The sequence below is a fragment of the Narcine bancroftii genome, chromosome 6 (genome assembly GCF_036971445.1).
Source record: "Narcine bancroftii isolate sNarBan1 chromosome 6, sNarBan1.hap1, whole genome shotgun sequence".
In the NCBI taxonomy this organism is placed as follows: Eukaryota; Metazoa; Chordata; class Chondrichthyes; order Torpediniformes; family Narcinidae; genus Narcine; species Narcine bancroftii.
In genome coordinates, this window is record NC_091474.1 from 163,010,778 (window position 1) to 163,033,725 (window position 22,948).

A 22,948-nucleotide genomic window follows, 5' to 3' on the forward strand; every position below is an offset into this window, starting at 1 on the left:
GGAACAGCAAGCTAGCAAACCAAGCACATAACCCCCACATCTGTGTTGGCAGCACTCCTAATAAAGTGAAAGTTAATCAAGCTTCCATAAACCACTAGACATCTTTTGACTAAAAAGAAAACACAAAGGTTAGAAAGGAATATCGGTGTATACTTTTAACTTTGTTATCAAAGTTAAAAAATTATAAATAAAGTTTAAAATATTTTTAAATAGACTTACAATAGATCCCAACTAATGAATAATTGTTAATTTAAAAAAAAGTGAAATAAGACATTAACAGTCTTATAAAAAGAATAAAAAATGAATAAAAGAAAATGGACTTTCTGCCCAATTATAAAAATAATCAAAAGAAAAATGTTAAAAAACCTAAATCCAAAAAGAATCGTATGCCGGCATAATTGAACAGCCACACAAGAACTGGGAATAGCAATTAGAATGAGATACAGTCAAACCCAAAATATCAGCACTTTTCTGAACAGCTGAAGCAGAAGGAAATTCTTCCAGAAATCTGAGCAACCTTGGGGGAATTCAGCCATTTTGTAGACTTACCTGGTAAAGTGATTCGCAATCTTGCCTGGAAATGCAGAGATGATTTAAAACTGCCTTTATAGAATTGACACATAACTTCTTTGGACTAAGTACATTCCTTCATGACCTGTGCGGGGTAATCATCAACAATCCTGATAATGTAACATCACTCTATGCTGGGATTGCAGTATCAATTGATATTTAATCTGAGTAATTGAGCAGGCTTGCCACGAGGAGCTAGTTTAGGAATAAATGATCGATGCACTCTGTTGACTTCTGATACTGTAGGCAGTAAGTCTTGACCGATCACCTGTGGAGAAACTCAGCAGTGAAATTGGTACAGTGGCCAAATTCAATTTTTCTTTTAATCCAATAATTCTTAAATTGTTTCTTCTGCTCCGAACCTCCAAGTCCATGACTTTATTCAGTTAAATAACATTAGATCTGTTTAACATAGTATATCTCATTGTGAGTCTTGAAGTTGAGCTTTCAAAAATTCAGATGAAGTTTCCAGATCCTTCATTTTGGTATCATTATTGTTTATTGGCAACCTGAGCAATAGGTGCTTTGATTAACACCCTTCTTCAGGTCTTTTATGTATTCCAGAATAGTAGAGGGTGATTCTCCAAACCAGGAGGTTTCTTCCTTTCCCCCCCACCGCCGAGTCTCAGCTTCTTATATAGCCATATTAACTTGCTTAAAAAAAATTATGAAAATAATCAAAAGAAAAGGAAAAAATAACTATGTTTTTGCATGTGTGTGTATGGGCATGCACATCTCTCTTTCAGTTGTGGGCCGCTAAGAATGAGGGAGGTTAGTAGTGCAAAAACTGGGGAAAAAATGCAATGGGTGGCATTTCCAGGGGAAAACAGAATTTTTTTTTTTAAAAAGTACACACACACACACACACACACACACACACACAAAATAAAACAGAGAGAGAGAGAGTTTTCTTCATTCACAGGATGATTCAATTGCGGGCACTAGAAGCAGTGGTTGGACACGTGGCTGATGAATACACTGACAGAGCCAACAACTTGAACACTACCAAAGGGCTGTCATGAATATTGATCCTTGCCGACACTGAAAACAGAGTCTGGGGGGGGGGGGGGAGTCCAGCTCCACAAGTTTTGATATTCTTGTGTTGGGGAGGTAATGATCACCAGCCAACTTTGCCAGTAACAGCCACACATCCAGCAACCTTCCGTGGGGTGGGTGGCTCAAAGGCGGGTCTTTCCCTGTACACAATCTGGCCAATACAAAGTCCCGACTCTCAAAATGATTTCCCCATTCGATGTGCAGTCAGTACAACCAGTACTGGTCCAAGCAACAGGGGGAATGCGAGCAGGAACAGTATCCTGGCATGAGAGGTTCCGCAGCCAACATCCCAGCAGAGGTGGGTGCTCCCTGGAGGCTAAATAGTGCATCTTGGATGCACATTTGCAGGGCCAATCCCTGGATATCCTGGGATGGTACAGCAGCTGCTGTCTGGGAAGCATATCATCATATGCCTTGAAATTCTGAAGAAAAACCAGGACGCATGGCCACATGGTGAAGACGCTGGCCAACAAGATGGCTATGGCTCTTTGGTATAAGTTGGAGTAAGGATGGCCTTGGACCTGTTTGCAGACAAAGATGGTACAGTGCTGTTGTCTGTAAGAAGCACTGCACTTGCATCCAGGCTAGTCGGGGAATAATTGGTCGGTGAACCAATTAAACAAGCCAGGGATCAATCCCTGAACAACAGCTACAGGGAAGTTGGTGGACCTGTGGGGAAAAAGGAAGTTGATGGGCCATCAGTGGGGTATGGGCTGTATGTAAAGTAGATACCTCTGCAGGGTACAAGCCTGTAAATGGATTGGCATGTTGTAGTGACTTCTGAGAGGTGGAATGATATGTGGATAGGGAAGGACCATGTGACCTGTTATGGAATAAGTTAATAAAATTATGATATCTTAAAGGGTAAGATTGTGAGGTTTAGTTATTAGGTCATATTTCATAAATATCTCATTTACCATGCAAGAGCCATGCAAGGATAGACTTAAAGTCTACTTTGCAGAGACAATGGAAGTGCTCGTGAAAGTTTCACAAGTAGGTGTTAATGGACCAGCATGTTTGAACAGCGTACTGGCTCAAGAACTGAGAAATCTTTTGGCTACTAACCTGGTGCCAGAGTTTTAAATTTCTGGTTGAAGTTTATTGCCCTAAGAGGGACCACATGTTTTGCAAACAGAGAGAAAACATCCATTGTTTGGGAGAGTATTCTGCAGCAGTTTGTGGTGAAGGCTGCAAGTTAGTAGACCTGCTGCAAGACCCCATTTCAAAACAGGTTTTGAGTTCAGCCTATTCTAAATCTCTGTGGTCAATTGCAGAGGTTGTGGTTAATTATTGTTTCTTCTGAAATAGAGGAAAAAGAAGAACTTCTTGTGGTCACCTGGAAGAAGAGGTTACCTTTTTAAAAAACCCAAGAGTGGACAAGTTTCTTCAGTAAGACACTTCAGTTGCTGATTGAAAAAGATCAGTTCGTGTGTCCAACGAACAATGAATCTCTCTTTGAAACCAACAATGACCTTCCTGGGCAGTAACAAGTTAAAGCACCAGAGCCTGGTGAATATAACGGTTTAATTCTGTGCACAGTATTGGAGATTGCCTGATACCAGTGAACTTGAAGTGAAAAATTAATGATTGGACAGTGAAAAAGAATTTTCCTAAACACATAAATATTACATACACATGCGGTTAGAATTAGAAAGGGGTTAAGTTAATAGTAATAAGGTATTGATCCTATTATTATGTATTAAGAAAATAAAACCAGTTTTGTTTCAGTAACCAATGTCTTGGTGAATTTCTATTGCTGCTGGTTTTTGAGTCCCTTGGGCTCATAACAGACCTCTCCGTCTGGAACCTGGTCGGAATGTGGATTGCGGAATGTCATGTGACCTCTCTGCTGGAACCTCATCAGAAGTCACCTCATCTACCAATCAAGGGTTAGATCTGCTCTCTTGTGAGGCTGATGCGTGATTGGTCCTTCCAACTAGCGTTAGATCTGCCCACAGGTGAGGCTGGCATGCGATTAGTCCTCACAGGGTAAGTGGACGTTCCCCCGCATTAAAAAAGCAGCACATGCAGTTTATCTTGCTCTCTCTGTTCGCTGCACGGAGACCATCACTGAACACCAGGTCGCAAGTCATAGGGATTTCCAGAGTGCTGATTGCAATGAGCCAATCTTGGATCCTGAGCTATGGGCAATACTGGAGATCAGGTTCACTTGATATACTTGTTAGTTGTAATTAATTTCCTGTGCTGTGATTGAGAGAGATTGAGAGAGGTGGTGGGTAATGTGTGTTTAACCTTCGCATCCCCAATCAGGGGTTAAAAATGTTTTGCGATTTATTTGCACCCGACGTGAAGTAATTTGTGTATTATTCTGGGTTAGTCTGTGAGAGTGTGTTCCTTCTTGTGAATTCCAAGTGCATAAATAAATAAGAGGAAAAACCCAACACCCAACCCCAACCAACCAATTTTCCCCTGCAGCCGCTGCAACCGTGTCTGCCTGTCCCGCATCGGACTTGTCAGCCACAAACGAGCCTGCAGCTGACGTGGACTTTTACCCCCTCCATAAATCTTCGTCCACGAAGCCAAGCCAAAGAAGAAATAAAGACCACTGTTATCAATAACACGGTCGAGTCTTGATTCTCTTCAGACCCGTCGAACATATTCTGAACACAACACTAGATGCAATGTGACCTACTGAGGTACTCCAACACATTTGTGTGTGGCTCTTCAACTTCTTGCACAGCGAATGACGCTCCTCCTCCTGTACTTGATCCCCTGACCAATGAAGGCAAGCATCCCAACACCCTTCTCCAACACCCTCTCTACTTGCATTGTCAATTTCATGGACTTGTACACCAAGTCTCTTTGTTTTTCAACACTCCATTGCCCTTCAAGTCACTGTGCAAGTCTTGTTTCAGTTTAAACTACCACAGTGGAACATCTTGCACTTAGCAGAGTTAAATTCCATTTGTATCTACTGTCCTACTCTTAACCTTCTTGGTAAAAACATAATCAAATTTGGAGACATTTATGTGGTTTTCACAGTAAGCTAAGCAAAGCACTAAATCCAACATCAGTATCAGCGCTCTGTCATTGCTATAATGGAATTGTCCAGAGACCACAATTTGTTTTTATCGTATCAGAACACTCATTTCCTGCGATGGTAGCAACAGCCAGGTTACTCAAATGCTTAGTTCCTGTGTTCCAAGATTTAGATGAATATATGACAAAAATCAACCATCCCCACCCATAATGTGATTATAAATTTTACAAACATGATAATGCATTCAGGATACACACTTTGTAAACTCTGATAGGATCCTTCCTGGAGTTTTCAAGTCAAGGACCAAACCTCTCTGCAACCAAGCACTCTTCTTGACTTCATCTCCAAATTTTTTTTCAAAATGAATTAAAAATACCACTTATTTTGTATCACTCCAAGATTATTTTTCCTCTCTGGTCTGCTGGCAGAATCAAGGATTTACTACTAAATTCTACCCCATTCACAATAATCCTGATGATTTCCAACCAGAGCAAGATTCAGCCATCCACAGGCTGCAGCTCCTCCATATTGTAATAGAATACTCTATTACAGCATCCACTACCACCAGACCGGCTTTTCTGTGGCTGACTGGTGAATCAATAGGTGCACCTTCCCAGGAAGGTTTTCCACTAGTGGAGCACAGCTCAACCGATGCACACCATGCTTCGCATACAGCTTTTAAACAAATCATTGTCCCAACATCTCATCAAAATGAATATTAATAATTTCACTCATTTGGAAATTAAGGATGGAGCTTTAAAATCAAATGTCACTGGGAAAGGGATATACAGGTATGGTAAAGAATAAATCAGGAGAGGGATAGACAGGTATGGTAAAGAATAAATCAGGAAAAGTCAACTGAACACAAAATAAATCCAGCATAAAGTTTTGTCATTTTTTGGGTTGAAAAGCAATAGCTTCACGATCTACCATTCAGCAAGACCAGTGACATCTGCATATCGGCCAAATTCCGACAGAGGTTTGGTGGAAAGTGTACTGACGAGCTGCATCACAATCTGATATGGGGTCATCTGAGCATAAAGCCCTCCAGAAGGTCGTGGGCACAGCCCAGGACATCACAGGCAAAACCCTTCCCACTATTGAGAACATCAACATGGAACGCTGCTGTCAGAGAGCAGCAGCAATCATCAAAGACCCTCACCATCCAGCACACACTGTTCTTTTTTCAACATACATACATAAGTAAAAATAATAAGTATCCAACTATTACACATGGCTACAAATAACCTATAATACATTGAAAAAAACAAAAATTATGCTCATAATCTAACCCCTTCCTTGTGAAGTTATTGGTTGAACATCTATATTCCACTACTGTAAAAGGGAAAATAATCAAACCACAAAATCTTATAAATTATGAAAATAATTAAGAAAAGCACCCCATTAACTTGCAAAGTTAAAATTCATTTCAGTATTATAACATTTAATTTCCCCCCCACCAAAGTCAGGCATGCCATCACATATGATGGTCATTGAATACAAGTACAAGGAACAGCATCTTTCCATCTCACTAATATAGCCCTTCTAGTGATAAGGAGAGCAAAGGCAACTACATGGGATTGTAGTAAGTCAGTTGGCTTACTCATTCCAGAGGGCAAAAAAAGAATTAGGAATCAAATTAATATTAAGAACTAAAGGCAAGGTATGAAAAATACTTTCCTAATAAATGGAAAAAGAAAGATATGACCAAAACATATGAAACAATATACCTTCTTCAGTCTTACATTTGAAGAAATATTAGAAGCAAGCTCAATGTACTACTTTAAATTGTTATAAGGAGTGTTGGGCACATAGAGAAGATGAATTTATCAAATTCAAAATAGAGTTCCATGTCGCATCAAAAAATAATTGTTGAAAATCTTGCTCCCATAATTTTTAAAATCTTGTCCAGGGAATTATTACTAGACAACAATAATGACTCATGAAGAACTGATATCAACTGATATCAACTGATATCAACAATTGATGATTTAGGTTAAAATTATAAATCTTCTCTTTTATATTTAATTCCAGATCTTGAGGGAGTCTCAATACCAAGGAATTAAAAAAGCTCCAAATCTGTAAATATCTTTTTTAAAAAAATGATATTTAGACAGTTTAAACTTAGAAGATAATTGTTTAAAAGATGCCAAATTTTGGTCATTAAAAAGATCTTGAAAAGATTGAATACCTAACTCCAACCATTCATGAAAACCAAAATCTTGTACTGAAGGTTTTAAAAAAAAGCTAAAAGGGGACTGACTAGCAGAAATCTGTGGTATCCAAAATGTTTTCTAAATTGAAACCAAATTCTCAATGTATGTTTAACAACAAAATTATCAGTTAATTTAGAAGCAGAAAAAGGTGCTGGAACTATCGAAATAAGAGAATACTTCTCAGTCGATTCAATTTCAAGATTAATCCAACTTGCATCATCTTGTCTATCCTTATGATGAATCCAAAAAGTAACACATCTAATATTAACTACCCAATAATAAAATCTAAAATTTGGCAATGCCAACACCTTTTATTTCCCTTTCTTTTTCAACCTTTTAATGAAACATATTATAAGTAAATACATGAGGAGAATAGAATACAAAATTGAATAGTGAAAACAAACATCAAACATAACACAACATTAAGCATAACATATTGAACAATATTATCCCTTTCACCTCAATTTGGAATATTCAAAAACGAGAAAAAAATTATTAAAACCCCATCTAACCTACCCCCTTTCTTGTTAGGGTTTTGAAGTTTTAATAAAATGGGGGTGTTTATTTATCCAAACAAGAGATAATTGAATCAAGAGAATCAAAAAAAGTTTTGGGAACCAATACAGATATAGCTTGAAAAATATATCGGTACTTAGGTAGGATATTCATCTTAATGACACAAATGAGTCCAAATAAGGATATTGAGAGAGGAGACCATTGAGCCAAGGACTTCTTGACATGCTTCATTAAAAATTCTCCTTAAACAAATTATTGAAGTTCTTGGTAACAGTAACACCTTAAATAATTAAATTGATTTTTAGCAATTTTAAAAGGAACAGAAGTAAAGGTACCACAAGACTCTCAACACCAGGTTAAGGAACAGCTGCTGCCCCTCCACTATCACACTCCTCAACGACAAACTTAATCAGAGACTCATTTAAGGACTCTTGTGCATTTTATTGATTTTCTTTTTTATTCTCTTGTATTGGACTTTTGTTTTTATATTCCGTTATCTGTTTACAGTTCTTTATTTGTTTACATGTAAACGCTGTGTACAGTTTATTTTTTGCACCTCCCAGTTAGTAGAAATTCTGCAGGAAAAAGAATCTCAATTGCTGTCATGTATCTCCTCCGACAATAAATCTGAAAATCTGTAGAATTGTTCCCAACTAGTTACTTATTTCACCTTTTGTGCCTAATGTACGTTTCTTTCTTCATGGCCCATGTTTACTGCCAGCCTTGTAATTATTATTTCGGCTTTTTGCTCTGACCAAATTCTCCTTATTTGATTAGTTTTAGTTTTTCCAGTATCAGTACGACTTCTCTGACAGTCACTGCTACTGGATTGATTTTACATTCTCCTGGTCAAATCTTTTTGTAATTCCTTGTGACTTAGAATCGCACTTGCAGGAGATGGTGACTAACAAATAGTAAACATTTACCAGCTTCTCCAATTTAGACGATAAGCCTCTCTGTATTACCTTGAACAAATTCCTTTAACTCTTCTCACTCCGAATGAAGACCATTGCTAAGGGAAACTTGATTGTATTTCTCTTGTAAGCTATGTGGAACACTCTTTGTTTCATCTCCTCTCAGGATCCGTTTTTTATTGACAACTGCTACTAACTAATGACTCATATTGATGTTTATTTCCTGTTTTCACCGTGATCCTCAAAATAATAATGTGACCAGTTTCCACCGATTTATGACCTTTGCACAAGTTCTTCCCCACTCTTGAATTTCAACATCCTTGAAAGCTAGAAAAATGAACCAACATTAAACATATATGTAGAAGTTTCTGATGACTTTTCTTGGAAGCCTATTGTCACCAATCACTACCGTGTGAGTATTAACCCTTGGATTCCGTGTCCTGGTTTTCAGGGACGACTAACAAGCGCATCTACTCCATGCCTCCACCTTCCAGGACTCATTTTATACCCAACGACCAGCTGGTTCATACTGATGTTCATACTGTACTTTTTACTCATGGATCCAGTCCAGAGTATACGTTATGAAAGGTTAAAAATGGCCAGAGTCCAAACAGTGAAGGTCATATGCCTGTACCTGTCATCTGGTTTCTCATTCTGCACTACTGCAATTGCAATGATTCAGTTGTTATTTCATTGTGCCTCGAGGCATTACCCCCTTGGCCACCAGGATAGCCCTTGGACAAAGTCACTTCATTTCCTGGACTGGTGTCCTCAGACATCAAGCTCTTGTCCTCACAGTGAAAATTATTCACCCAACAAATCTCTTTCATCGGCCGATGTTTCTGCCAGTTGCACCACTGGCACTGCGTAAATCATCATTTAAAAGACAACTAATATTTCCTTGAGATTTACTTGACAGGAGATTGCAGATTCTGGAATTTGGAGCAAAACACAATCTGCTAGAAGAACTCAGCAGGTTCAGCAACATCAAATAAGTAAAAAATTCCGGTGAAGCCCAGACTTCAGATGCACCCCTCAAATAAAGGGAATCAAAGACAGGACAACATCTAATAGAAAAGGAGAGTTCTCTTCCCCGTCATCCTCACCAAAAATCTTGCATTTGCCTTCTGCCATACCTAGCAGCTTGTCATTCTCCTGGGTACAATGCATCCCACTAAGGTGAGTGATTTATCAGTACATGCCAGAGTGAAAGGCATTTTGAGAATTTTTGAATTTGCAATTCTTCTATCTTCTGCCTTCCCCATAAATCTTCTCAAGATATTTACTCTGCAGACTGGTTTCTTTTTGGGCATTTTCTGTTTCTTGGCAAAATGTGTTTAGTTTAGTTCACTTACCATTTATGTATCTTATATAGACCAAGTGATTTGCAATCTCCCTATTATACGGTCTGAAAAGCATCATGTTATCACAGTCAAATGTGGCTTTAACAATGTGTATAAAAAGTGACATAATGCTGCAAAAGTCATATTGTTTCATAGCTCCAGCTACCTTGGTCCAGGCTTGACCTCCAGTATTGTCAATGTGGGGATGACATTTTCTCCCTGTGACAATGTGGGCTTCCAGTACTGTTCCCTTGAAGCTGGGCACGTGCACCCTCTTTTTTGCAACCAGTGCACAAAGAAAACCCATGTGCGCACAGAGGGTCAGTTACCTAAAATCATGTCATTCTATCCAATACCTCCTTTGGAGAATGCAATCATACTTGTATGATATTAAAACATGCCAATACAGTTTTAATAACCATGAGATAACCTTTGGGAACATTATCTGGAAACAATTTCAAGTTTACATTTGCACAAGCATTCAGTCTGTCACAGAGGAAAAAAATTTGCACAGCATATGATTTTGGCAGACACTGACCACTAAAAATTAGAGAGAACTTGGTTTCCAATGGGTACTTCAGTTTCCCTCAATATCCTATAGGCACGCTCATTCCTGGGGCAACTCATCACTGCAAAATGCCCCAAAGAGTGGAAGAGATATAGAATCAGAGAGAGGGGAGGGGCATTGGAGTTGAGGGGAATAAAATGGGATCAGTACAGAATTAGTTCAAGTTAGTTCTTGATGGATGGCAAAGACAGGGTGGCCTGAAGGACCCATGGCTACCACTTGAAAGCCATGGCTACACCCTTAAGTGCAGCTGGGTAGAACAAGAACTTGGGGAGTTAATGCTGTGAGAGAGAATAATTTGCATGGAAATACAGAAGATAATGGGATTGGTCCAAGAGCTGTAAGCAACTCAATGGGTCAAATGCTTCTTTCAAATGTTGCAAGAGGACATGCAGAAGGAAATGTTATTTCTCAATACTGAGATTGTGTAGATTACTGCACATTCACATTCAAATTTCAAGACACAGTTCAAAAATAAAGTTTACATCAAATGTCAGATTAGATCAGTCTTGATGGGGTTCTTCTTCCCAACTTTAATTTTCAAGGCAACACCTTAATGAAAGTATACAGTACCTTTTAGCTTTCAAATCACACTCCCAGTTTGGCACTCCAATTTGAACTATAACCACTGTTTTTCATTTGTTTAAAATTTACTCTTCCCATTCATACTTTGGACTCTGCCGATAAAACACTTGACTCTGAGAAGGCGTGTAGAAGATAGAAGGAAAATAAAGGTGCCATAAAAGATAAATACTGTTTAAAGTGCAACAAAATTTTCACCTGTTACTGAAGCCTCAAAGAGCATTTTCTTCTCAACTGAGCATTCATATTTATTCTCAAATTACTGCCTCAAGTTTACTTTTTTCACCCAAACATTAACAAAGCCTCAATCTGTGACATTTGTCAGAATCAGAATTTTATTGTCGTGAACATGTCTTCAAATTCATTGATTTGCAGCAACATCTCAGTGCAAACATTTATATAAACCACTTTACAATAATAAATGAAAATAGTGCAAGAAAAAGTCAAAGTAAAGCAGTGTCATGATAAATTGTTCATTCAGGAATCTGATGGCAGAGGGGAAGAAGCTGTCCTTGTACTACTAATAAAATAATTACATATTATGTATCATATCATGCTTTAATGCCCAGTTTCTTTTCTGGACACAACACACTAATGGCATCATGAAGAAAGCACATCAGCACCTCCTCAGGAGGTTGCGGAGGCTTGGAATGACATCAGAAACCCTGGCAAATATCTACAGATGCGTGCTGGAAAATATACAGACAGACTGCATCACAGTATGGTATGGAGACATCAATGCCTCTGAGCGTAAAGCCCTGCAAAAGGTAGTGGACACAGCCCAGGCAAAACCCTCCCCACCATCAAGAATATCTATGGGGAATGCACCCATCAGAAAGCAGCAGCAATCATTAAGGATCCACACCAGCCAGTACACATTCTGTTCTCACTGCTACCATCAGGAAAGAAGTACAAGTGCCAAAAGACTCAAACCACCAGGTTCAGGAACAGCTCTCCCCTCCACCATCAGACTTCTCAACAACAAACTCATTCAGGGACTCATTCAAGGATTCTGACTTTTGCACTGTTTTTTCTTCCCTCTGTGTTGCACAAGCCATTTGTTTACATTTCTTTATTGTTTACATGTGTGCATCGTGTATTTTTTTTGCACAACCAGTAAGTGGTCATTCTGCCTCGCCCATAGGAAAAAGAATCTCAGGGTTGTATGTGATGTCATATGTGTACCGACAATAAAATCTGAAATCTTTATTGTGCAGATATACTTCAGTTTACTTACTTCCACAAAAGAATTCCAGAAGTTTAAGAACCATGAAATTTTATTCCCAAGTCCACTCTAACCATTAATGACTGTGTTCCTTCAATGAACCTTAATAGTAAAGTGGTTTCAAAGCTAGTCTTTCCCAAGACATTGGCCTGAACTAATGAAGAATTTTCCATTGTCTGTTTTGGTTCTTGACAACAGAATTGGATTATCCGACTCCTGTCCTGGTGTTCAACATCTGAGAAAGGTCTCTGCTGATGTTACTGACAAAACATAAATGGTTTTGGATGACACTTCAAGGCCATTTTAATATACCTCAATTTTTAAAATTAATTTAGAGGTACAGCACTGTGACAGGCTCTTCCAGCTCACAAGCTCACACCACATGAGTACACCTGTGACCAACTAGCCTAGTAAACCTGTATGTATTTGGAATATGGGAGGCAACTGGAGCACCTAGAGGAAATCCATGCCGACCCAGGGAGAACATACAAACTCCTTACAAACAGCACCAGCTTTGTACCTAGATCACTGGAGCTATAATAGTGTTGTGCAAACCATGACACCACCTGTGCCCCCATAAATTAATTTATTGACTTCATACCTTCATCACAATTGAGTGCAATGAAAGATCCATATAGTTTTTCTTTAATTCAAGATAAATGTACTTCAGAACTCCTGAACACTAATGACACAAACCTCATTCAGCACAGGTAAAAACTGAAACATGAATGTTAAAAAAAAGTCCAAAATAAAATTCAAAATTCCATGAAATACTCTGGGAGTCAATCAGTAAATGGAAAGAGAAAACACTTGTTTCTCTGCAAGAGAGAGATATCCTTTCTCAAACCGAGAACAGGATAAGCCACATCCGTTATTTAGACCATTACAAATACTTTTGCAAAGAGAAGCACTTGGGGTTAAGTGTCCAACAATGGATTTGATGCAAAACCTTTGCAAAATAGCCTGAAGTGCTCATCTCAAATCGGACCGTGAATGGACACGAGAACAACTAAAGAATAAAGCAGCTCCAAAATGGAATGCAGCAGTAATGGAATAAGAATGGAAAAACGAAAGCACTGTCAAAGGCTTAATATTGCTGAAAATGTAATCGACAAGTACAATCTACTTATTCCAACTCCAATTCAGAAAGAGTGTACAAAATCTCCAGCCCCAACCCACTCACATGCCTGACTTCCAAGAAAGACTTGAGCGTCTCCAAGAACTTTGTTTCACTTCTCATCATAATGCGTTCCATGTGTCGGCTTTCACATTTTGCTAACACTGACACCATATCCTAATTAGCAGCTTCCACCTTAATTAGAAACATTTTAATTGCTGAAAAAAATATGAGCAAGACTGAAAATTGATCAAAACTCTCTAAATGTATGACATAAGTGTGAGCAGTTGGTATCTATCCCACATTTCTACTTGCCAGTCACAGCTTCCAATGGTAATAGCTCAAATTTGTCTGATGGCCTTGCACAGTTGCCATGGGGATCTCAGAAAGCTCGAGTAACGAGGCGCATTATGCCAATAAACAAAATTACACTGGCTTTATAGTGTGGATTGTAGAGAGTCATGTGACCTCCCCATCTGAAACCTGGTCGGAATGTGGATTATGGAGGGTTACGAGTCCTATCCAGCTGGAACCTCGTTGGAAGTCACCTCACCTGCCAATCAACATCATGCTCCACCCACAGGTCAGCATCACCTGGTCACTGGCCCCTTTAATTACCTCATCGATACCTGGGCCAGACCCTCCAGCCAATATATAGCCCATTACATGCGGACCATCTTTCTCTTTTCTTCTGGGACAAACCCTAGCTCAACTCAAGGTTGGGAGCCATGGGCAACGTTGGAGAGTCGTTGGTCAAATGTGCACACACAAAAGGTTGGGAGCTGTAGCATTAGGTGTCTAGAGATTACTGTCCTAAGTTTAGTTAAGGACCATGCCTGCTAGAGATATCAAGGGGGTGGCAGGTATCATATGTGGTAATTTGATTGTAAAGCTTTCTATCTGCAAGTGGTTGCAAGGGTGCCATTTAATCCAGCGAGTGTGTGTGTGGCTATGTCCTGTTGTGAGATTTCCATGCATGTATTTTTTTTAAAACACCATTTAGCCAGCTGGTGTTTCGATTCATTGCCCTTGGAACCCATCAAACCAGTTTTACAAACACAACAAAGATGAACAGGTATGCAAAGGAAAATGCAATTTAGTCAATATAGGTAAGAAATGAATTTTGATTTTTAAAATCTGAGTTTTATTTAGCGATCTGTGGTTTCAACCTGCTGTGCATCTGTCAAGTCCAACCATTTAATCCTCCAAGATAACCCCAGTCATCCAACTCTCCACTTTATTCACCTGATCCAAATTGCAACTGATCCACCACCAGTCACAGAACCTAATTCCTAATGTCCTACCCGTAATGATGTTCAAAATACAGCCATGTACTTATCTCACTTTAAAAAAACACTAAGTATCTTGAGGATCAGGGTATCAAATTTTGTTCAACAACTGTCCAGTGAAGTAAAAGCACTGTGTAAATACAAAATAATTGTAATTGTTATAACAGCTTCAAGCATTATCTGGGAATGTTAGTTGATGGGTCAGTAAAAAAGTTCAAAGAGCATAAGTGTGTAAGGTGCAAGCATTCAGGTTGAAGCGTGTGATTTATAAGTCAGGATAGATTACGCTTCCACTGGGTCTGCTTTTGGTGAGACACCACTTATAATGTGGCATTCAGATTTATTCCCTGCATTACAGTAGATGGATACTAGACAAAAGCCAGCTGCAAAGATGATTCCCAAACTTAAGGCATGTGTAATGTGAAACATTTGAACTCCCTGATGCCTTATAAATAACAGAGGTCAAGATTTTTTTAAAAATTTCAAATGTGGAAAATTTGGCTCCTTTTTTTTTTGCCTGACACACGATTCAAGGAAAGGCTAATTGAGGATGTTTGGAAAAGAAATAAGACTCATATATGAGCTGGCGAAGGAATTATGAAATACATCAGAAAAATATAGTAACTGTGTTAAAATTGCAGTAAGTGAAAACTCAGCAGGTCAAAGAGTATACTTTATACAGCAAGATAAAGTACATAACTCATGTTTCAGGCTTTAGCCCTCCATCAAGGTATGTATTGTTACAAGCCCAGAGGACCCATAAACCCAACAGCAATAGATATTCACCAAGACAAATGATTACTTGAACAAAAGTTGCTTTTAATTATCTTTAAACATGAAAATAGAATCAAACTTTAACTTAACACTATCGACTTACTTAACCCCCTTCTAATTCTAAGCGCACGTCTATGTAATATGTGTGAAAGTTCAGAAAAGTTCTTTGGTTCACAGTCCAATCTCACTTCTCATTCCTTCAAGTTCACTGGTTTCAGGCAATTCTTATACTGTGCACAGAATTTAACATTTATAAAGTTCACCAGGCTTTGGTGCTTAAAAGGTAAATGTTTACCGCTCAGGAAGGTTCTTGTCGGTTTTCAGAGAGAGATTTGTTGTACATTTACTTCCATCAGCCAATTCAGTGTCTTGCCAAAGAAACTTGCCACGTCAGGGTTCTCCAGATGATAATCTTTTTCTTTCAGGTCACTACAGAGTTCCTTCTTGTTTCTCCTATTCCAAGTGAAACATTAGACAGCCAGATCTCTCCTCTTGCATGAACCACTAGGGCTTTGACCAGGCTGTCTTCCAAATGGAGCTTTCCACAAACTTGCCAGCTTGTCCTTTCCCAACCCCAGCTTCTGTTGCTGGCTGTAACATTGCAGAAATGATCTTGGTCTCTCTCCTTCTCTCTCTCTCTCTGAGGGGAAGCCTGTTTTCCTCTCTCTGCTTGCAAAACCACATGACCCTCTGAGAACATCTCCAGACAATCTGTGGCTCTAACAAGATCTTTCATCTGTTGCCTTATGTAAACAACAATCCATTAGTGAAGTCTCTTAAGCACTCTTCAAAGCTCTTGCAAAAGTTGTGAAGCCAATATGTCTAGCATTACCAGAGCTCCAGTATTTCAAATAAGATCTGTTTAAAAGTGTTTGTATGTGACATATTCTAAAAAACCTTTCCCAATATATTTCCCAAAAACATATCTATATACTCTGTCACAGTACTTTTGTACATCTTTGCTATACAAAGATGACCTTCTGAGTTTCTCCTGCATTGTGTTTTTACTTCAACCACAGTATCTGCAGACTCATGGGTGTTAACCCATAAAATTACCATCAATTTTTATTTCAGAAAGTGGTGTTAATTCAGATTTGCAGAAAGCAATGATGATGGATCAAACTGCCTTCTACCTAAACATGTTACTTTATTCCTCCTGCTGCTGCACTGCTCCACTTGCAAACAGCTCAACAACAAATCATTTCAGCAACTATATTGATGAATCAGCTCAATTCTATACAAATCATGCAAATCTCATTGTAGATATTGATGGTGCAAATTAATCTGGCACCATTCTGAAATGTCTCCATCCTACAATCAGGAACTTGTCAAATACTCCAAAAGCTGTTGCTCTTCAATACAATTGTGGGAACACTTAGCAAATTTAGCATTATCTGTAGGGAGGAACATAGTGTGAACATTTTTGGTGATAATTCATTATGTGAACTTGGAAAAAATAAACTTTAGAACCCAAGAAAGGGGATGGGGGCAAGAGAATATACATGGAGAACAAAAGATTACATTATAATAAAATCAATAATCCCAAACATGTACGAGTTGGTAGGTGAATTGGCCCTGTCTCTCATGTGGAGCCAAGTTGCACAATATGAAGGGAGTTGATAAGAATGTGGGTAGAGTAAGATTCTTGTCAACAAGTGTTCAATCGTTGGCACAGACCCAAAGGCTGAAGAGTTTGTTTCTGTGCTGTACAACCCGACCTAGTGGCGTAAAGAAAGAGAGACAATAACATTTGAGAAAAAAAGACCTGGAGGCTGCACAAAATTATTGTAGCTGAAGGAGAGAAGGAAACATGGAAAACATGAAGGTCAGCAAGCTTGGTAGTAGGATGGAAAAACCATGGACGACCTTGGCAAAGGACCAATGGAGTGGAGATTCCTATCTGCTCAAAGAATTCATGATGAAAAGCCTGAACAACTCCTCTACCGCTTCTGGTTGACTGCATTAACAACTAATAGCCTACATTCATTTTGGGTTTGATTGAAGAAAGACGCACCTTTCAGGGTTGTTGAGAGTTTTAAACCCAACAAGTGCAGTTATCACAATATTGTAGAATTTGTGAACACCTCTCAGCCCTGCAGCTGGGTGATCACCCAGATTTGCTTCCACAGACATGTGTCCTTTCTGGCTACTTGTCTCTCCTGCCATCTTGTGCCCCTTGATTTCCAGTACCATTTCCAGGCCACCCAGCCTGGCCCTGACATGGATCTCAGGTACTCCTTTGAGTATTGCATAGTAATATACAAAATATGCACACAACAATTTCCTATAAACAGCGTTGTGACAACAACCAGTTATTCTTTTCACGATGCTCTTCAGTGTTGCGAGGTTGATTGACAAAATTATCATCCAAGGATAAATAACTGTTCTTTTCCCTGCCAAGGGGTTTCTCACATCTGCTCAATCAGGTGGACAAGGTCTTAGCACAGCACTGAATGGTTAGTCACACTTCTTGTGCTGTAACCTCTGAAGTGGGTCCAGAACCTCTCATGATCTTCTGAGGACAGCACAATGATGCAGCTGTTGCCTCACAACACTGGAGATCAAGAGTCAATCATGACCTTGGGTTCTGACTGTGTGGAATTTGGCTACTCTTCCCATGGCTACATGGATATCACCAGGAAGCTTCGGCTCATTCAGGAGGCAGAGGGAATGATAGAGAGGAGCTTCAGGGAGACAGTCACCCCTAAAAGGCAGGAGACAGGTGACTGTTAGGAGAAGGAAGGGGAAAAGGCACCCCATGGCTGTTCCCATCAACAACAAGTGTACTGTTTTGGATACTGTTGGGGGGGAATGGCAGGGGACAATCTATGAGGGACATGGGTGCTCTGTGATTAGTAAGGGTGGAAAGAAAAAGTTTGAAAATCACTGTTTTTAAATTGCACCTAATTTCTCGTTACGTGCATGGTTTCAGCCACCCATTAACCTGTTGCAACTTCCTATTGCTCCCTCTCTGGTGCACGGTACAGGCAGCAATCCTGAGGTTACCACCCATGAGTCCTGCTTTTTAACATCTAACATAACTCCTATATTCCCTCTTCAGGACCTCAACCTTGTCACATCTCTGGCACAGAACCAGGCCCCTGGGTTCAGAGAGAAGGGGAAGAAGAGGAGAGCTATGGTCACTGGGGAGTCGATGGTTAGGAGAGCAGCTAAGAGGTTTGGTGGGCAAGATCAAGGCTCTTGGATGGTATGTTGCCTCCCAAGTGTCAGGGATGTCTCTGATAGAGTTTATAGCTTTGAGGGGGAGGGCGAGCAGCTCAATGTGGGGACCAATGACATAAATAGGAGTAGGGCTGAGGTCCTGAAGAGGGAATGTAGGGAGTTATGTTAGATGTTAAAAAGCAGGACTCATGGGTGGTAACCTCAGGATTGCTGCCTGTACCGTCCACCAGAGAGGAAGCAATAGGAAGTTGCAACAGGTTAATGGGTGGCTGAAACCATGCACATAACGAGAAATTAGGTGCGATTTAAAAACAGTGATATTCAAACTTTTTCTTTCCACCCTTTTCTAATCACAGAGCACCTATGGCATAGGGAATACTTAACGTGGTATGTAAGTGGAAAGAAAAAGGTTGAGAACCACTGAATTAGAGAATGGCAAATGTTGTCACCTTGTTTAAAAAAACGTAATATGGACAATCCTGGGAATTATAAACCGGTGAGTCTTGCGTTAGTGGTGTGCAAACTATTGGAAGAGAATGTACAGTCTACTCAAGGAGTCAGCATGGCTTTGTGAAGGGAAGATCGTGCCTCATGAGCCTAATTGAGTTTTTTTTGAGGAGGTAACAAAGGAAATTGATGTGTGTAGGGTGGAAGATGTGATCTACATGGCTTTTATCAAGGCATTTGACAAGGTCCCCCATGAGAGACTCATCCAGAAAGTCATGAGGCTCATGATCAGTGAAAGCAGAGAGTAGTAGTGGAAGGAAAGTGTTCTGCCTGGAGGTCATTGACAAGTGGATCTGTTCTGGGACACTTGCTTTTTTATGATTATTATAAATGGCTTGGATGAAGAGGCGGAAAGATGGGTCAGTAAGTTTGCAAATGGCACGAAGGTTGAGGGGCTATGGATGGAGCTAATGGGACCTATGGGATGTTAGGCTTCATTAATAAGGGGATTGAGCTCAGGAGTAGAGAGGTCATGTTGCAACTCTACAAATCTCTGGTGAGACCACACTTTGAGAATTGTGTTCAGTTTTGATCATGTCATTATAGGAAGGATGTGGAAGCCATGGTGAGGGTGCAGAGGAGATTTATCAGATGTTGCCTGAATTAGCAAACAAGTCTAATGAGGCAAGGTTAGCAGAGCTGGGACTTTTCTCTTTGGAGCATAGAAGGATGAGAGGAGACTTGATAGAAGTCAACAAGATTATGAGAGGCAATAGATAGGGTTGACAGCCAGCACCTGTTTCCTAGGGCAGGATCAGCAAATGCCAGAGGACACGAGTACTGTTAGAGGAGACATCAGGGGTGTCAGGGATGATGGTGGAAGCTACAATATTAGGTGCATTTAAAAGACCCTTAGACAGGCACATGGATGGAAGACAAATAGAAGGTTAAGGGGTATGGAGAGTTTAGTAATTTAAAAAAAAGGAATATATGGGTCGGCACACCATTGAGGGTGAAGGGCCTGTACTGTGCTGTAGTGTTCTATGTTCAGTTTCAAAGACATGGGTTAATGGCCATTGGAAATTGCCCTCAGCATGTAGGTGAGTAGTAAAATCTGGGGGGAAGTGGACGTGAATGAGAGAATTGTTAAAAATGGGATTAATGAAGGATCAGAAAAGTGGCTGTGTGATGGTTAGCACATACTCGGGGTGGGGGGGGGGGGGTGGAATGAAGGACCCATTTCTTTCTGTGTGGTCTCTCACTACATCAGCGATCAGGAGGCAAAAGGCAAGACTGCTACCAACCGAGCCATCACTGACACAGAGCACACCATTGCATGCTTTGTCTCAATCATCAACCATTAGAATATTTGACCTCGTCACAGTACTTTACTAATTCTGCGAAAGATTCAATCATTTGGTAATTGTACAACATTGATCATATTCCTGTGTAGTTCTTCCTGAGACCTCAACCCAATAGCATTAAATGATATCTAAAGAAGAGGCCGTAAAGAAAATGCAAAACTGATTTCTGATTCACCCTGCCATACTCCAACTTACCCATCAACCATTTCTCCATTTGTTGTTTCTCAAAAATGATGAGCAATGGTGGGTGTTGAGACTCAAGCCTGACAGAGCGAGGTGAAGTATTATGCAACTAAGAGCAAATTGAATGAATCCAGATTATCCAGTATCCCAGTGCTTGGAAATCCCAATGATTTATCATGTGGGTTATTCAGTGCTGATTCCCGTGCTCCCTTGAAACACACAGTTTTGAACAATTTATGAAACTGTTTTGAAAACATCAGGAAAAGAATTAAACACACAGTGAAGGATCAAGTGAAGGATCCAATATCCAACATTCGAGAAAACATGCTAGGATATCACCAAAGACCCGAGCGTGCCAAATTAACAGAGTTGTCATGTCATGGGGGTTTGATTTTCAGGGAGGTATACAGTTCTGCTGGCGATAACACAAGTTTTAAATACAAGCTACCATCCTGACACCAAGGTGAAGGGTAATCACAGAGAGGGCCAGAAAATCGAAGAGGGGAAATGGAAGTCAGAGAGGCAACTGAGGGGCCATATTTTCACTCAAGAGACCAGCTATATCTGGAACAAGCTCTCCAAGGAAGATCTGAAATTGGGTCCAATTGAAATATTCAAAAGACATTTGGAGAGATACATGGTTGGGAAGGATTTGTAAGGATACAAGGTAAATACAAGCAAAAGGAACTGGCTGGAAATGCCAATTTGATCAGCATGGATGTTTTTGTCTCAAGGGTCTGTTCTGTTTGACTCCAATGAAGTGAAAGTTTAAGAGCTGGGGAAGAAATTCTACGTGGGTCAGAAAGAGACTTACATAGAAATAAAAAAAATTAAAACTCAATGTTGGTGAAATGCAGTCGGTCAAATAGTGTACTTTATGTAGCAAAGATGAAGATTATACAACCAACATTTTGGACTTGAGCCCTTCAATCAAGGTAACATCAAAATAAAGTCTAATTAGATTGGAGTACACTGGATCTGAAAGAGATTGATGTCTGGAGTGTGTTTGTGTTCTGTGTGAGGGGAGGTAATAAAGTTAAAGGAGTTCCAGGTTCAAATGCAATAATATGCTGCAAAGCTGATCATGTGATTTGGTTCAAAAAAAATAGGGGGGCAGGATAAATGGTTCAAATTCCTCATTACAAGGTATTCAGAAACAAGAAGAAGCATCTTTTATCAGAGGGTAGCTATACTGATTCAAGCAAATATCACAAAGCCAAAGATGGAATGTGTTGTTATGCAGAAGGACAAAAAAAACAATCTGGAGTTAATACTATATACAGGTACAGGCGTCTTTTGGTTTTTGGGGTTTTTTTTTGGATTTTGGAACAATGGAACTAAGCAGTCCAGTAGCATCAGCAGAATACCTGTATCAACAGCAACAAGAACAAAATAACAGATGTTTTGAGCACTGACATGACACCACAATTGGAAAATTCACATAAAATTATCTTTAGTAGCTACCAAAAAAAAGAGGGACCTCTGCTTACAAAAGAAAACAAATGCAGCACCAAACACTAGAAATTCTCCTCCAGTGTCATCTGCCTCATTAACAATGGTTTTTGTCTTTTGCCACTGCCAATCCCTGACTATGGCCCCCGCTCCTGCCCGGGATCCCAAGGCAACTTCTTCAATGCAGAAGGCACCCCACCCAATGTTAAGAATGGAGTGACCGAGTCTGGCTGCAGCCAATGCCGAAGACTTGGACCCAGCTCTATTTGGTATCTTCCCAGCCAGAAGCAAAGTTTTATGTGCTGTGCATAGTGGTTGTTATTTTTGGAAAAGGCAGATGGATACAAAAGCAACATTTAAAATCAAGAAGTATTGAAAGAATTGAGTTCCAATTGCTGATAAGAAACTGAGCTCCATTTAGAATAATCAGTGGGAGTACCAGATTCACCATTCGACACGCAATGAGGGGTGTGGGTTTGGAATGAAAGGTACAATAGACTGGGGATACTGATTGAATACTAGCCTTTGAAGAGTCACCAGCTGGGAGCTGTGGGGCAAAGGGTATAAAGCTTGGTTGGTGAACCAAGCAGATTACATTTTGAATTAGTCAGGGAAGACTTGATGGGCCAAGTAGCCTCCTTCTGCATTGGATTATTCTTGATTTTCCAAAGACCAGATTGTGGCAATGGCAAAAGTGAAATCCTTCACACCAATGTGAAGTATTTCTACTTCAGTCTAAAGCAGGGGTGTCAAATTCAAATTCACAAAGGGCCAAAATTAAAAACTTGGACTAAGTTGTGGGCCAAACTAAATATTTATTGAAAATTTTCAACAACATCTGCAAGTTTTCTCTTCTTTCAACATATGTGATGTTAAACTTTTTCTTATTAAAATAAATGTTTAATAATAGTTTTGGTTAAACTCTTTCCAGAAGAAGCATTAACAAATGAGAAATAAAATATTCAATAAATAATATTTCTCTATAGCCTTTAAGCTCCTTTTAAATGTATTTTTTTCACAAGCCAACAAGTCAAAAAAATAACAACTTGCTTCAATGAAAGTCCAATCTTTCAACGAACAGTCCAAAGTTAACCAAAGAATATATGAATCCAAGCTTAGCTTGCTACACTGTGATTTACTCTGATGCA

The 22,948-nt window shown here is 39.6% G+C and overlaps 1 protein-coding gene across 5 annotated transcripts in view; it reads right to left on the reverse strand.

Annotated features, from left to right (window-relative positions):
* Positions 1 to 22,948, reverse strand: part of asxl2 (ASXL transcriptional regulator 2) — a 224,720-nt gene that overhangs the window by 184,088 nt on the left and 17,684 nt on the right. Inside the window, exon 1 of one of the 5 annotated variants that reach the window (XM_069886555.1) lies at positions 8,325 to 8,343. The exons of the other annotated variants lie outside the window; for them this stretch is intronic. The gene's annotated coding sequence lies outside the window, so the exon portion shown is untranslated. Of the gene's footprint in view, positions 1 to 8,324; positions 8,344 to 22,948 lie in introns of those variants that run through there. 5 annotated transcript variants of the gene reach the window in all.